This window comes from Theropithecus gelada, chromosome 7a, assembly GCF_003255815.1.
Source record: "Theropithecus gelada isolate Dixy chromosome 7a, Tgel_1.0, whole genome shotgun sequence".
NCBI lineage: Eukaryota > Metazoa > Chordata > Mammalia > Primates > Cercopithecidae > Theropithecus > Theropithecus gelada.
This window is the reverse complement of record NC_037674.1, coordinates 49,719,311-49,730,379: the sequence shown is the minus strand read 5'-3', so window position 1 is coordinate 49,730,379 and position 11,069 is coordinate 49,719,311. Positions and strand designations below refer to the sequence as shown.

Below are 11,069 nucleotides of genomic sequence, written 5' to 3'. Positions count from 1 at the left end.
TGGGATGACCATCTCTACCAAGAGGCCCTCTGTCTCCCCCAGGGTGTGCAGGTGTGCAGACCCTGACACACACAGTCCCACACAAGGGCCTGGGCTGGCGCCATGCTGAAGAAGGTGGCACCCACTCTGGCGGTCAGTGGGTCCAGCCTGGTGGGAGGATTATCACAGACTTCAGGGGGCTGGGCAGCTTGGGGGCCTAAGGGCGGTCATCTCTTCCAGCCTCCTGCCCTCAACCCCAGAACCCAGGTCTGAGCCCTGGGTCACCCAGGGCCACCCCGGACCCACTGGAATTCCTCCACCACCACTTGGTCAAAGTTCGGCAGAGGTCTGAGGACAAAGGTCAGCTGGGGAGTCAGGAGAGGATGGAGAGGGTCACAGCTCTACCAAAGCCTTGTCCAGTCATCCCCCGTCTTCCCGAGGCCTCTTCCCCGATCCCCCCACTTCACCCATCCGGTCAGCTCCCCTGAAGTGCCCAGAACTCAGGGCTGGTTTTGTCCTCCAAGGCCTTGGTGTAGGGCTGGCCCAGGATCTGCAGCCAAACTTCATACAGCACCAGCTCCGCCTTCTCCCCTAGAGCGATGGGGGTGGAGGCGGCATCAGCCTGCTCTCCCTCTCCTGGAAGCCCTGGGTTGGGGCGCGCATCCAAGCTCTAATGCTCCATCCAGGGGTCAGCCGCCGCTGGTCTAAAGGTCAAATTTCTTACTGCCTGTTTTTATGTGGCCCACGAGCAAAGAATGACTTTTACATGTTTAAATGGTAGAAAACATGGAAAGTAGAATCGTATCTTGTGACATATGAGAAGTACGTGACAAGCAAACTTCCACGTCCATAAAGAAAGTTTCCCGGGAACGTGGCCACGCTCAATTGTTGACATGTTGTCTAGGGCTGATTTCTTGCTACAGGGGAGGGTTTGAGTAGGTGGTGACTAAAAGCCAGTGGTCTGCAGAGCCTTAAAGAGTTTCCTTCTGGCCCTGTACGGAAAACGCTTGCTAACCCCTGCCCTGATCCATCTAATGGAATACACTGCTCACTCCGAGAGTTAATCCTAGTAGGAAATGTTGCTGGTAATTTAATAGGTGCTGCTTTTATGTTTTATTTTGTCCAAATTCACTCCCTGCGAGGAGGTCGTGTTGGGGCTTGTGGCCATCAAAGGTGAAGCCTCTTTAAGAGGATGCGTGGGGAGCTCTACCATCTGCTGAGAGGGTTGTGATGGGCCCTCTGTGTTGAGGAATGAAGAGGGAACACTGCCTGTCTGCCGGGAGCTGGCTTTCTGGGGAGCAGAAGAGATGGTGGTTCGGACCCGTGGAGGTGGAGGCCCAAAGCAATCTGGTCTCTGGGGCGGCTGGCAGGGAGAGTAGTTGTGTAGGAGTGGGCGTGAGGGCAGAGCCCGAAGGAGGGTACCCCTGACTGCACCCCCAGGAGGCTGCGGTGGTGGGTGTGGGGCAGCACTGTAGGAGGACCAGCACCTTCTGTGACTGAGGGGTCCTTGGAGAGCAGCTTCAGGCTGTGTGTGGCTGGAGGGGACTGATTTGCCCTGCACTCTCCTAACTTGGGTGTGGGCCAGCTCTCCCTGTTTGGATGGCACGAGCTGGGAGAAGTCATCCCATCAGGAGGCCCCAAGAGGAGATATGGGTTTCTTACAGCCCCGGTACTGGGACAGAGCTGAGGGTTTTTGCCCCTGACTTGGTGGGACAGATCTTGGCATGCATGTGAGGACTCAGTGAGGTCCTGGGCAATCAGGGAGGTGACGGGACCCTCTCATCCCTCTGATCTTGACTGCTTCTGGCCTCTGTACAGCTCCTTGCTAAAGCTCTATGCCCTATTCCTCTCTATGGACCCAACAGATGAGCAAGTATTGTCTGAAGGAAATTCTGCCCATTCTGTAGAAGGGGAACATTGAGGTTTACAGAGGGGAAGAGCCTGCTGGCCCAGAGACACACAGGGATCGCAGCCCTACTAAAAATATACAAATTAGCCAGTGTGGTGGCACATGCTTGTAATTCTAGCTACTAGGGTGGCTGAGGCATGATGATCACTTGAACCCAAGAGGCAGAGGTTGCAGTGAGCCGTGATCTCACCACTGCACCCCAGCCTGTGCAACAAAGCATGACCCTGTCTCAAAAAAAAGTTAAAAACCATTTGTCCAGTATAAAGTTTTTCAAAATACATACTCAAACATAGAAAAGTCTAGAAATGTAATCAATATTAATTTCAGGAAAGAATTCTAAGATGACTTGTTTTGGTTATCTGCATTTTTTTTCTTTTATTTTTTGGAGATAGGGTCTTGCTCTGTCACCCAGGCTGGAGTGCAGTGACCCGATCAGGGCTCACTGCAGCCTTGACCTCACAGGCTTAAGCCATCCTCCCACCTCAGTCTCCTGAGTAGCTGGTACTACAGGCACATGCCACCATACCTGGCTAATTTTTGGATTCTTGTATTTTTTGCAAAGATGGGGTTTTGCTATGTTGCTCAAGCTGGTCTTAAGTGATCCGCCCACCTCGGCCTCCCAGAGTGCTGGGATTACAAGTGTGAATCATGTGTGCCAGGCCTGTTTTCTTTTCTGTAATGACCATGACCATAGATTTCATGCACCAACATTTTTCTAACAATAGTATTTACAAAGTGTACTACGATAAATGTTCAGAGAAAAATAATACAAAATTGTAAAAATCGTACATAACTAGTTTTTTTGTTTTTGTTTTTGTTTTTGTTTTTTTTAAATAGGAAGAAAGAAACAAAGTATATTGTCCAGGAAGATAGTTACTTACCACTTTGTATTTCTCTGGTGAACTCATTGGGAACTCTAAAAAGTTCCAGGAGTAGAATCACGGGGTCAGAGTACCCTGGCTTTAACTTCTGGTTCAGAGAATCCTAACAACTTACATTGTCACCAACAAGGTGTTTGACTACCTGAGCCACTCTCACCTTAACTCAATTCTCATCTGACATTAGCTGCTCAGCTTTCCGCTGATACGTTGACTCCAGGAGGCTCCTTGAGTTCTGTGTGTTTGGCCGGCCTCTGGTGGCCCCATTATTATTTTCTGCCAGGTAAAGGTCAGTCACCTGCTCACAGACCTCATCACTCATGATATGCTGCAGCTGGAATCAAACAAAGGCAAGCTGTTAGTGAACACAGAAAACATTTCTCCGTTATACAGTTCAATGCTCCTTTGATCCAAAAAAGGCTTTGGTTTCTTTTGGCTAGCAATTTTAGAAAATTAATCATACAAACCACTGTATCATTTTCTTGGAGAATAATCAAGCCAAGATTTTCAACCATATCAGTGGTCCATTGTAAAATTTTCATATCTATTTAAAATCAAAACCATAGAAAATTCAGGTTAATGTACTTTTATTGTTGTTGTTTTGTTGCACCCAGGCTGGAGTGCAGTGCGTGGTGGCTTACCATAACCTCTGACTCCTTGGTCCAAGTGATTCTCCTGCTTCAGCCTCCTGAGTAGCTGGAATTACAGGCACGTACCACCATGCCCAGCTAATTTTTGTGTTTTTAGTAGAGACAGGGTTTCACCATGCTGGCCAGGATGGTCTCGATCTCCTGACCTCATGATCTGCCCGTCTTGACCTCCCAAAGTGCTGGAATTATAGGTGTGAGCCACAGTGCCCAGCCTAATGTACTGTTTATTTAAAATTCTAAGGATCTTTAAATACTTTTCCATGGATCGTATTTTTATTGCATTTTAAAATCATTTTCAATTTGCTTTCACACATATTCTCCCTCATCTGATCCTCACAACTGCCCTGGGAAGCAGGTTGGAGAGAGAGTTGGGGCCGGTTAGGAGACAAATTTACCCAATGCATAAGAGAGCTCACTGTGAGCCGGGTGAGGAAGGGAGCCTTGGAGAATCATGAATGCAGTATCTATGTCTATATTCCCAGCCCAACTACAAAGCCTGAAATTCATTAGGTATTTAAGAAATAGCTGCTGATTTATTACCTACGGGCGCTCAGCTGAAGAAGCAGGATTGGGACTAACAGTCAAGCTTCCTGACTCCTAGCCGAATACCTTTCCAAACACACCACCTATTTTTCTATATCTGATAAAAAGTATAGTGCTTAAGATGTACATAATGTGAACTCACTTTCAATACAGGCCACTCATGATTCACTATCGGTAGCTTTTGTGACAAACTTAGTAAACTAGAAAGTTGAACCTTTCAGAGTTCCCATTCTCATGTCATATGCTGTTTCTGTTTTGAAATAAAAATCCTTCCAAATGAAACTGTATCCATCAAAATGACAGAGAAGTGGAAATAGACACAAGAAGAAAGTAAAACAGTAATTTCAACATCAATTTGTCTATTTTGCTTTAATAGTATAACCTCCAAGCCATTCTATTTTTAGGAAGATACATTCTTTTTGAAGTGTTAGAAACCATGATAACTATTCTTAACTTTAAGTCCTAAATGACCAGTGTGTGTATTAGTAGATAACTGGACACAGCAAGGTCAGAAGGGTGACTGAGTGTGGCAGAAAGGGCAGTATCTCCAGCAACTGCAGATGGCTAAATGACAATGAGTCCAGATAATGGATTCTGATACAACCATTCAAATAATGCTTATGAGTACTTGATAACATAGGGAAAAGCTTGAGATACAGTGTTTTAGAGAGAAAAAAGGGAAGGTGGAAAAAATAGATGGAAAGCATGACTTCAATCATGCATACAGATGCTTCCACTTTGTATTTTTTTTTCTTTTTTTTTCTTTTTTTTTGAGACAGGGTCTCACTCTGTCGCCCAGGCTGGAGTGCAGTGGCATCATGATCTCGGCTCACTGCGGCCTCTACTTCCTGGGCTCAAGCAATGCTCCCACCCCAGCCTCCTACGTACCTGGTACTACAGGTATGTGCCACCATGCCCAGCTAATTTTTTGTATTTTTAGTAGAGATGGAGTTTTTCCATGTTTCCCATCTGGTCTCGAACTCCTGAGCTCAAGTGATCCACCTGCCTCGGCCTCCTAAAGTGCTGGGATTACAGGCGTGAGCCACTGCCTCTACTTTATACTTTCTTGTTGAAGTAGACTGTATTACTGATGCCCCACCCACACCCTCTTTTTGGACATCTGGCCCCTCCTCGAGTCTCTGGATAGGGCAGCACTACAAATCCAGGGACAACTAGGGAACTCCCACCCCCACTGCTAGGCAGATCAGATTCTCTCTCCTACTCATGGGCAATGACACAGAGAGTTTTCAGTAGATTTTTTGCAGAGGAGCATCTGTATGGTCCAGTAACACTGGGACCAGGGGCACTGCCAGGGCAAGCCAAAGCCTCAGAGGCGGGAGGAGTCTGGAGCGCGTGCCGAATGTTTATCCGCAGAGCAGAGCACAAGCATGGATCAGAAGTCCAGAGTGAAGGCCTGCAGGAGAGGAAAATCGCCTCCCAACCCAGGCAGGCCTTCCATGGTGTGGTCCTATTTTGAGTTTTGTACTTAGATGTCTGTGAGGTTGCCTATTGTATTCTTAATACAAATCCCACTTAAGTCAGCCTAGAATAGGTTAAGATAAATGTAATGACTTGACTTGGCTGGAGTGCAGTGGCATGATCACGGCTCACTGTAGCCACAACTTCCTGGGCTCAGGTGATCTTTCCCCTTAAGCCTCCCAAGTAGCTGGGACTACAGGCATGAGCCACCATGCCAAGCTAATTTTTTGTATTTTTCTCATAAAAATATTTTTTCAGAAGAAATCTTATATATAATACATTGAAAATCACGGATTGCTTTTTCTTCGTCTTTTTTTTTTTCTTTTGTGAACATGTAGGTGTTTGAGTCTCACAGGATATGAGCTGTTTGAAAACTATTTCGTTATCTTCATCATCATTCATTTCAGCCACTTCAGATTTTCATCTCCCTAAAAACGTTGATTTACAAACCGGTGTGGGGCCCTGGGTATCCACAGTCTTCTCAGGAGTACCTAAAACCTTTTTCTTCTTCTTTTTTTGTTTTCTTTTTCTTCTTCTTACATAAAACCTGGCCTTTTGTAGATGTCTGACGATTTGTTTTTGAAATCCTTTCCATTTTCTGTAAAATCAAAGAAGGAACATCATAATCATTTCCTTCTTAAGCTAATTTCTTCCCGAGTAATCCTTCTTTCCTTTTAAATCGCTCCTCCATCTGTAGCTTTTGTGTAAGTGCCAATTCTGATGATGGATATGATGGCTGCTTAAATGGAATATTCCAGTCTTGAAAGAGTTCTTTCTGTACTTTTTCAGGTGGCATAAAATGACTCTCCAAGAGTCTTTCACCAAACAGGTAGTTGTTCATTGTTTCAGCAACTATCTTGGCAACATCCTCAGACTCAAACTACACAAATACATAGCCTTTGCTATTTCCAGTTCTTTTATTTCTGGATAGTCTGAACCTTGAAACAGTGCCACACTGGGAGGATAAGAAAGGATCTGGGTTTCGTTCAGTAGGTTAAGTAGGTGGCGCACATAGACTATTCCACGAGAAAGTTGTTCTTGTTTTTGTGTTTTGTTTTGTTTGTTTTGTTTGTTTGTTTTGAGATGGAGTTTCATTCTTTTTGCCCAGGCTAGAGTGCAATGGCACGATCTCGACTCACTGCAACCTCCACCTCCTGTGTTCAAGCGATTCTCCTGCCTCAGCCTCCTGAGTAGCTGGGATTACAGGCATGCACCACCACACCTGGCTAATTTTTGTATTTTTAGTAGAGATGGGGTTTCTGCCTGTCGGTCAGGCTGATCTCGAACTCCTGGACTCAAGCAATCTTCCTGCCTTGGACTCCCAAAGTGCTGCAATTATAGGCACAAGCCACTGCACGCAGCCTTGACTTTGAAATGTATGTTGTACATCCAGTCAGCAGTGAACTCTGGGGGGAACACCAAAGATGAGAATGAGAGAAGAGATACCTCCAATTAAAGGAGTTAAGAAAAGATGCTTGAACTTAAGTTTTAAAAAGTCACTGCAGGTTGGGCACAGTGGCTCGTGCCTGTAGTCACAGCACTTTGGGAGGCTGAAGTGGGTGAACCACTTGAGCCTAGAAGTTTGAGACCACCTGGGCAACATGGCAAAATCCTAGCTGTACAAAAAATACAATAAATTAGCCAGGTGCGGTGGCGCCTGTGGTCCCAGCTACTTGGGAGGCTGAGGTGGGAGGCCAGCTGCAGTGAACTGAGATCCATCACTCCACTCCAGCTGGGGCAACAGAGTGACACCCTGTCTTAAAAAAAAAAAAAAAAAAAAAGTCAGTGTTTCGGGGTTTTCTGGATGAAACGTCTATTTCCATTTAAAAAAAAGGGTCACGACAGTATGTATTATTGATTCAAGATCATCACCAGATGCTTAGAGTAAATAATTGTATCTGTTTCAAAAACCAACCTCAGGATTGTTAAAAGTTAGTTTTATTGGATTTTTCTTTAAGCTGTGCTGATTCACTCAGGTCTGTCACTTCCAAGTCCATGTTTTACCACTTTGTAACCCTATTTGGAAGGAAAACTGCACCTAAGATTATGACCTATCTTGAGATGAAAAGTTTCACTCATATACACGACACATACCCCCACCACAGTATGATGACACAGTGACCCAACCTTAGGCAAATGGTACCACTGCCAGCAAATGCATTGTTTTCTTTATTTCTTCTAAATTTTTTCTTTGTTTCTTCTAACAGCAGCAAATGCATTTAACATTTTATTGAGATTCTCAATAGCTCCCATTTGGTTTGTATAGCAAATTGTTTACAAGGTAACTTTTTTCCATTTTGTATATTTTATTGAAAGTTATGTTCTTCAGTTTTAAAGCCCTGTCTCTCTCCCAAAGAAAGATTAATAACTAACTACCAAGTAATGATTATTTAGGAAAAGAACAAAAGCAAAAACAGCTTTTAAACACTTGTGGAACATGGGTAAGGGTCCAAAGTCAAGACCTTCTAGGCCCAGTGGAGGTGCTAGGCTGCCTCAGGACACCATCAGCACTTCCCCATCCACAACATCCTCCACAGCGGGGAGCCATGCGTGGACCCCGGGGGGCTTCCTGTTCCACAAGGTCCCCTCTCTTTTTCCTCTCCACCCTTGCTGCTGGGCCTCCGCTCCAAATCTACCTAGCAAAGGCAGCAGGGTCTTTAATACTGTTCGGCTTTGTCAGTGGAGACAGGGTACTCTAGAAAGCTGAGAGATTCCCTGGTCCAGTCTGGGGCAGGAAAAAATATGCAGTGTAGCATAGATGGTTTCACTTGTCCACTCAGACACATGCTCATACTTATTCGATGGATGTATCAGATGCTTCAAAAGTCCTGATTTGTAGTAGCACAAAAGTTGCTTGTAAAAAGGAAGTTGCAAAATGGTAAAAATGTCTGCAGCAGTTCAGGCTCCTGATGACAAAGCTGGTTCTGCTAAGTAGTTATTTTGACATGCACAGCAGCTTTCCCTAGAAGTCCTGTGTTCCAAGGGTTTCATTTAGACCACAGGAAATTGAAATCGAGGTTTAAAATGCTCTCTGCTGACAAAATGTGGTATATCCATCAATGGACTTCTACTCAGTAATGAAAGGAACAAATTACCAAAACCTATTATATGTCATGGACCAACCTCAAAAACATTAGCTAAGTATAAAAGCCAGACAGGAGACCATGTATTGCATAATTCCATTGATTTGAAATGTCCAAAAAAGGCAAGTTGACAGAGACAGTAATGGTCTGATTTACCTCAAGAGGTAGGGATTCAAGCTCTCTAGAGTACATGTGATACATACATGAGAAAAAATAAGGAAAAGAAAAGAAATTTAAATATAATGAAATGAAAACAATACTTCTCCCTGATTATAAAGAAAATCGCATTCTTTTGTAATAATTTGGAAGACAAAATATTAAGAAAAGTATTTAATTTTGCCACGGAAAACATTCTGGTTTGTTGCTTTTTATACTTTTTTATGCATATAAACATTTTAAAAAGTAGAATCATAACATATAGTCTTTTGTCACTATGTTTTGGGCATATTTCTATGGCAGTAAATATATCTTTGTCATCATCATTTTTAAAAGCTTGATGTATATTAAGTTAATCATTGCCACCCCTGAAGTAAATTTTCTTATATATATATTTTAATGAACTCAAGCAAGCATTTTTCAGCTGAATTCATAGAAGTAGAATTTCTGGAGGAAAACAACATAAAACAGTTTTAAGATTTTTAGTAGAAATTTTCAAATTATACTGCAGAAAAAATTGGTTCAGTTTACACTCTCACCAACAGGGGCGGAGCTCCAGTGTCCGCCGTCCATTTGTCCTCCTTGCTGGTATTTAAGCAGAAAATCTCATTGTTTTCATTACATTTATTTGGTTTCTAGTGCTTTGGAACCTTTTTTTATTTTATTTTTTTATTTTTTGAGATGGAATCTTGCTCTATTGCCCAGGCTAGAGTGCAACAGTGTGATCTCGGCTCACTGCAACCTCTGCCTCCCGGGTTCAAGCGATTCTCCTGCCTCAGCTTCCTGAGTAGCTGGGATTACAGGTGCCCACCACCGTGCCTGCCTAATTTTTGTATTTTTTAGTAGAGACAGGGTTTCACTATGTTGGTCAGGTTGGTCTCAAACTCCTCACCTCAGATGATCCACCGGCTTTGGCCTCCTAAAGTGCTAGAATTAAAGGTGTGAGCCACCGCACCCGGCCTTGAATCTTTTCTATATGCTTATTGGTCATTTTCATTCTTGTGGGAAGTGCCTGTTTCTCCATTGCCTATTTTCTGGCCAACCTCCAAAGTCACATTTCACTTAATTTTTATCCTGCTGATGGAAAGCATTTAAATTAGTGATGTTAATGTAAATAGGAGCAGGACAGACTGTAATTTTCTAGGTCTTGCTCTGTCACCAAGGCAGGAGTGCATGGCATGATCATAGGTACTGCAGCCTCACATTCCTGAGCTGAAGCAATTTTCCTACCTCAGCCTCCCAAGTAGCTGGGACTACAGGTGTGTACTACCATGCCCAGCTAATTTAAAAACATTTTCTAGAGATGTGAATTTGCTATGCTGCCTAGGCTGTTCTTGAACACCTGACTTCAAGCAATCCTCCCACCTTGGCTTGTCAAAGTGCTGGAATTACAGGTGTGAACTACTGCTCCCGGCCTTGAGCTCTTTTTGTTTGTTAGTGGCATTCTTGGTATCTTTTCATATTTGAGGCTTTGGTGCTACTGCTGAAGTATTACATTCACCATCCAGGGTTTACAGGTCTTTTGTTTGAATATTGAACAGATAGAAGTGTTTAGTTCTGCATCTTTGCAGGTATACAAAATGTACCTAGGAGGACTCTGCTTTATATCCATTGAAAGTGAGAAGTAATACAGGAAGATTTTGCCTGGCTAGAGGCTGTGAAAGAATGGAGTATTCTGGTTTAATTCTATTAACTTGGAAGTACGAAGGTGAAAAAAAATTCAACACTTATATTTCCTGTTGAATACAATTTGAAAATATAGCCATTGATTCCACTTTTCTTCTCTAGTAAGTTTGGACATTCCAATGTACTTGGTGTTTTATTATAGAACTGTTAGTGTGCCTGTGACTTACATTGTGAAGATATGTTTTTAAAACTTGAGAGGTAAGAGGGTGTAAATGGTGTTGTATGAAATCAGGCTGGATGAGAACTGACATTGTAAATATACTTTTTAGACTGAATCTCTGATTGCCACTTGTTTTCTTATTTAACTCATAAAAATAGAACACATTGCATGGAGGGTGGGAGCAGGAGGGAGATTTATGTCTTTTAATTGCATGTCATTGTTTCATATCAAGACACAACATACGGTATCCCTGGCTTTGGACCTACAGAAGGAAACACGTTTTTCTACCTGTTTTATGCCAGAGGTTCTTGAACACCCGGAGGGGTTACTGCAGCACAGATGGCTGAGCCTTACTCCAGAGTTACTGATTCACCAGGTCCAGGGTGGGGCCTGAGAATTTGCACTCATGAAAAGTTCTCAGGTTCTGCTGGTGCTGCTAGTCCAGAGACTACATTATTGAGAACCCTCTTGTCTACTAACTGTAAATGGTAGAACTCTAGAAAAAAGCTTAGTTTGGTGTGGGATAAGAAGCTCAGAGATTATGGA

At 43.4% G+C, this 11,069-nt stretch overlaps 1 pseudogene; it reads right to left on the bottom strand.

Moving 5' to 3' along the window:
- Window positions 1-454: 454 nt before the first annotated feature.
- Window positions 455-11,069, bottom strand: part of LOC112627506 — a 13,043-nt pseudogene continuing 2,428 nt past the window's right edge.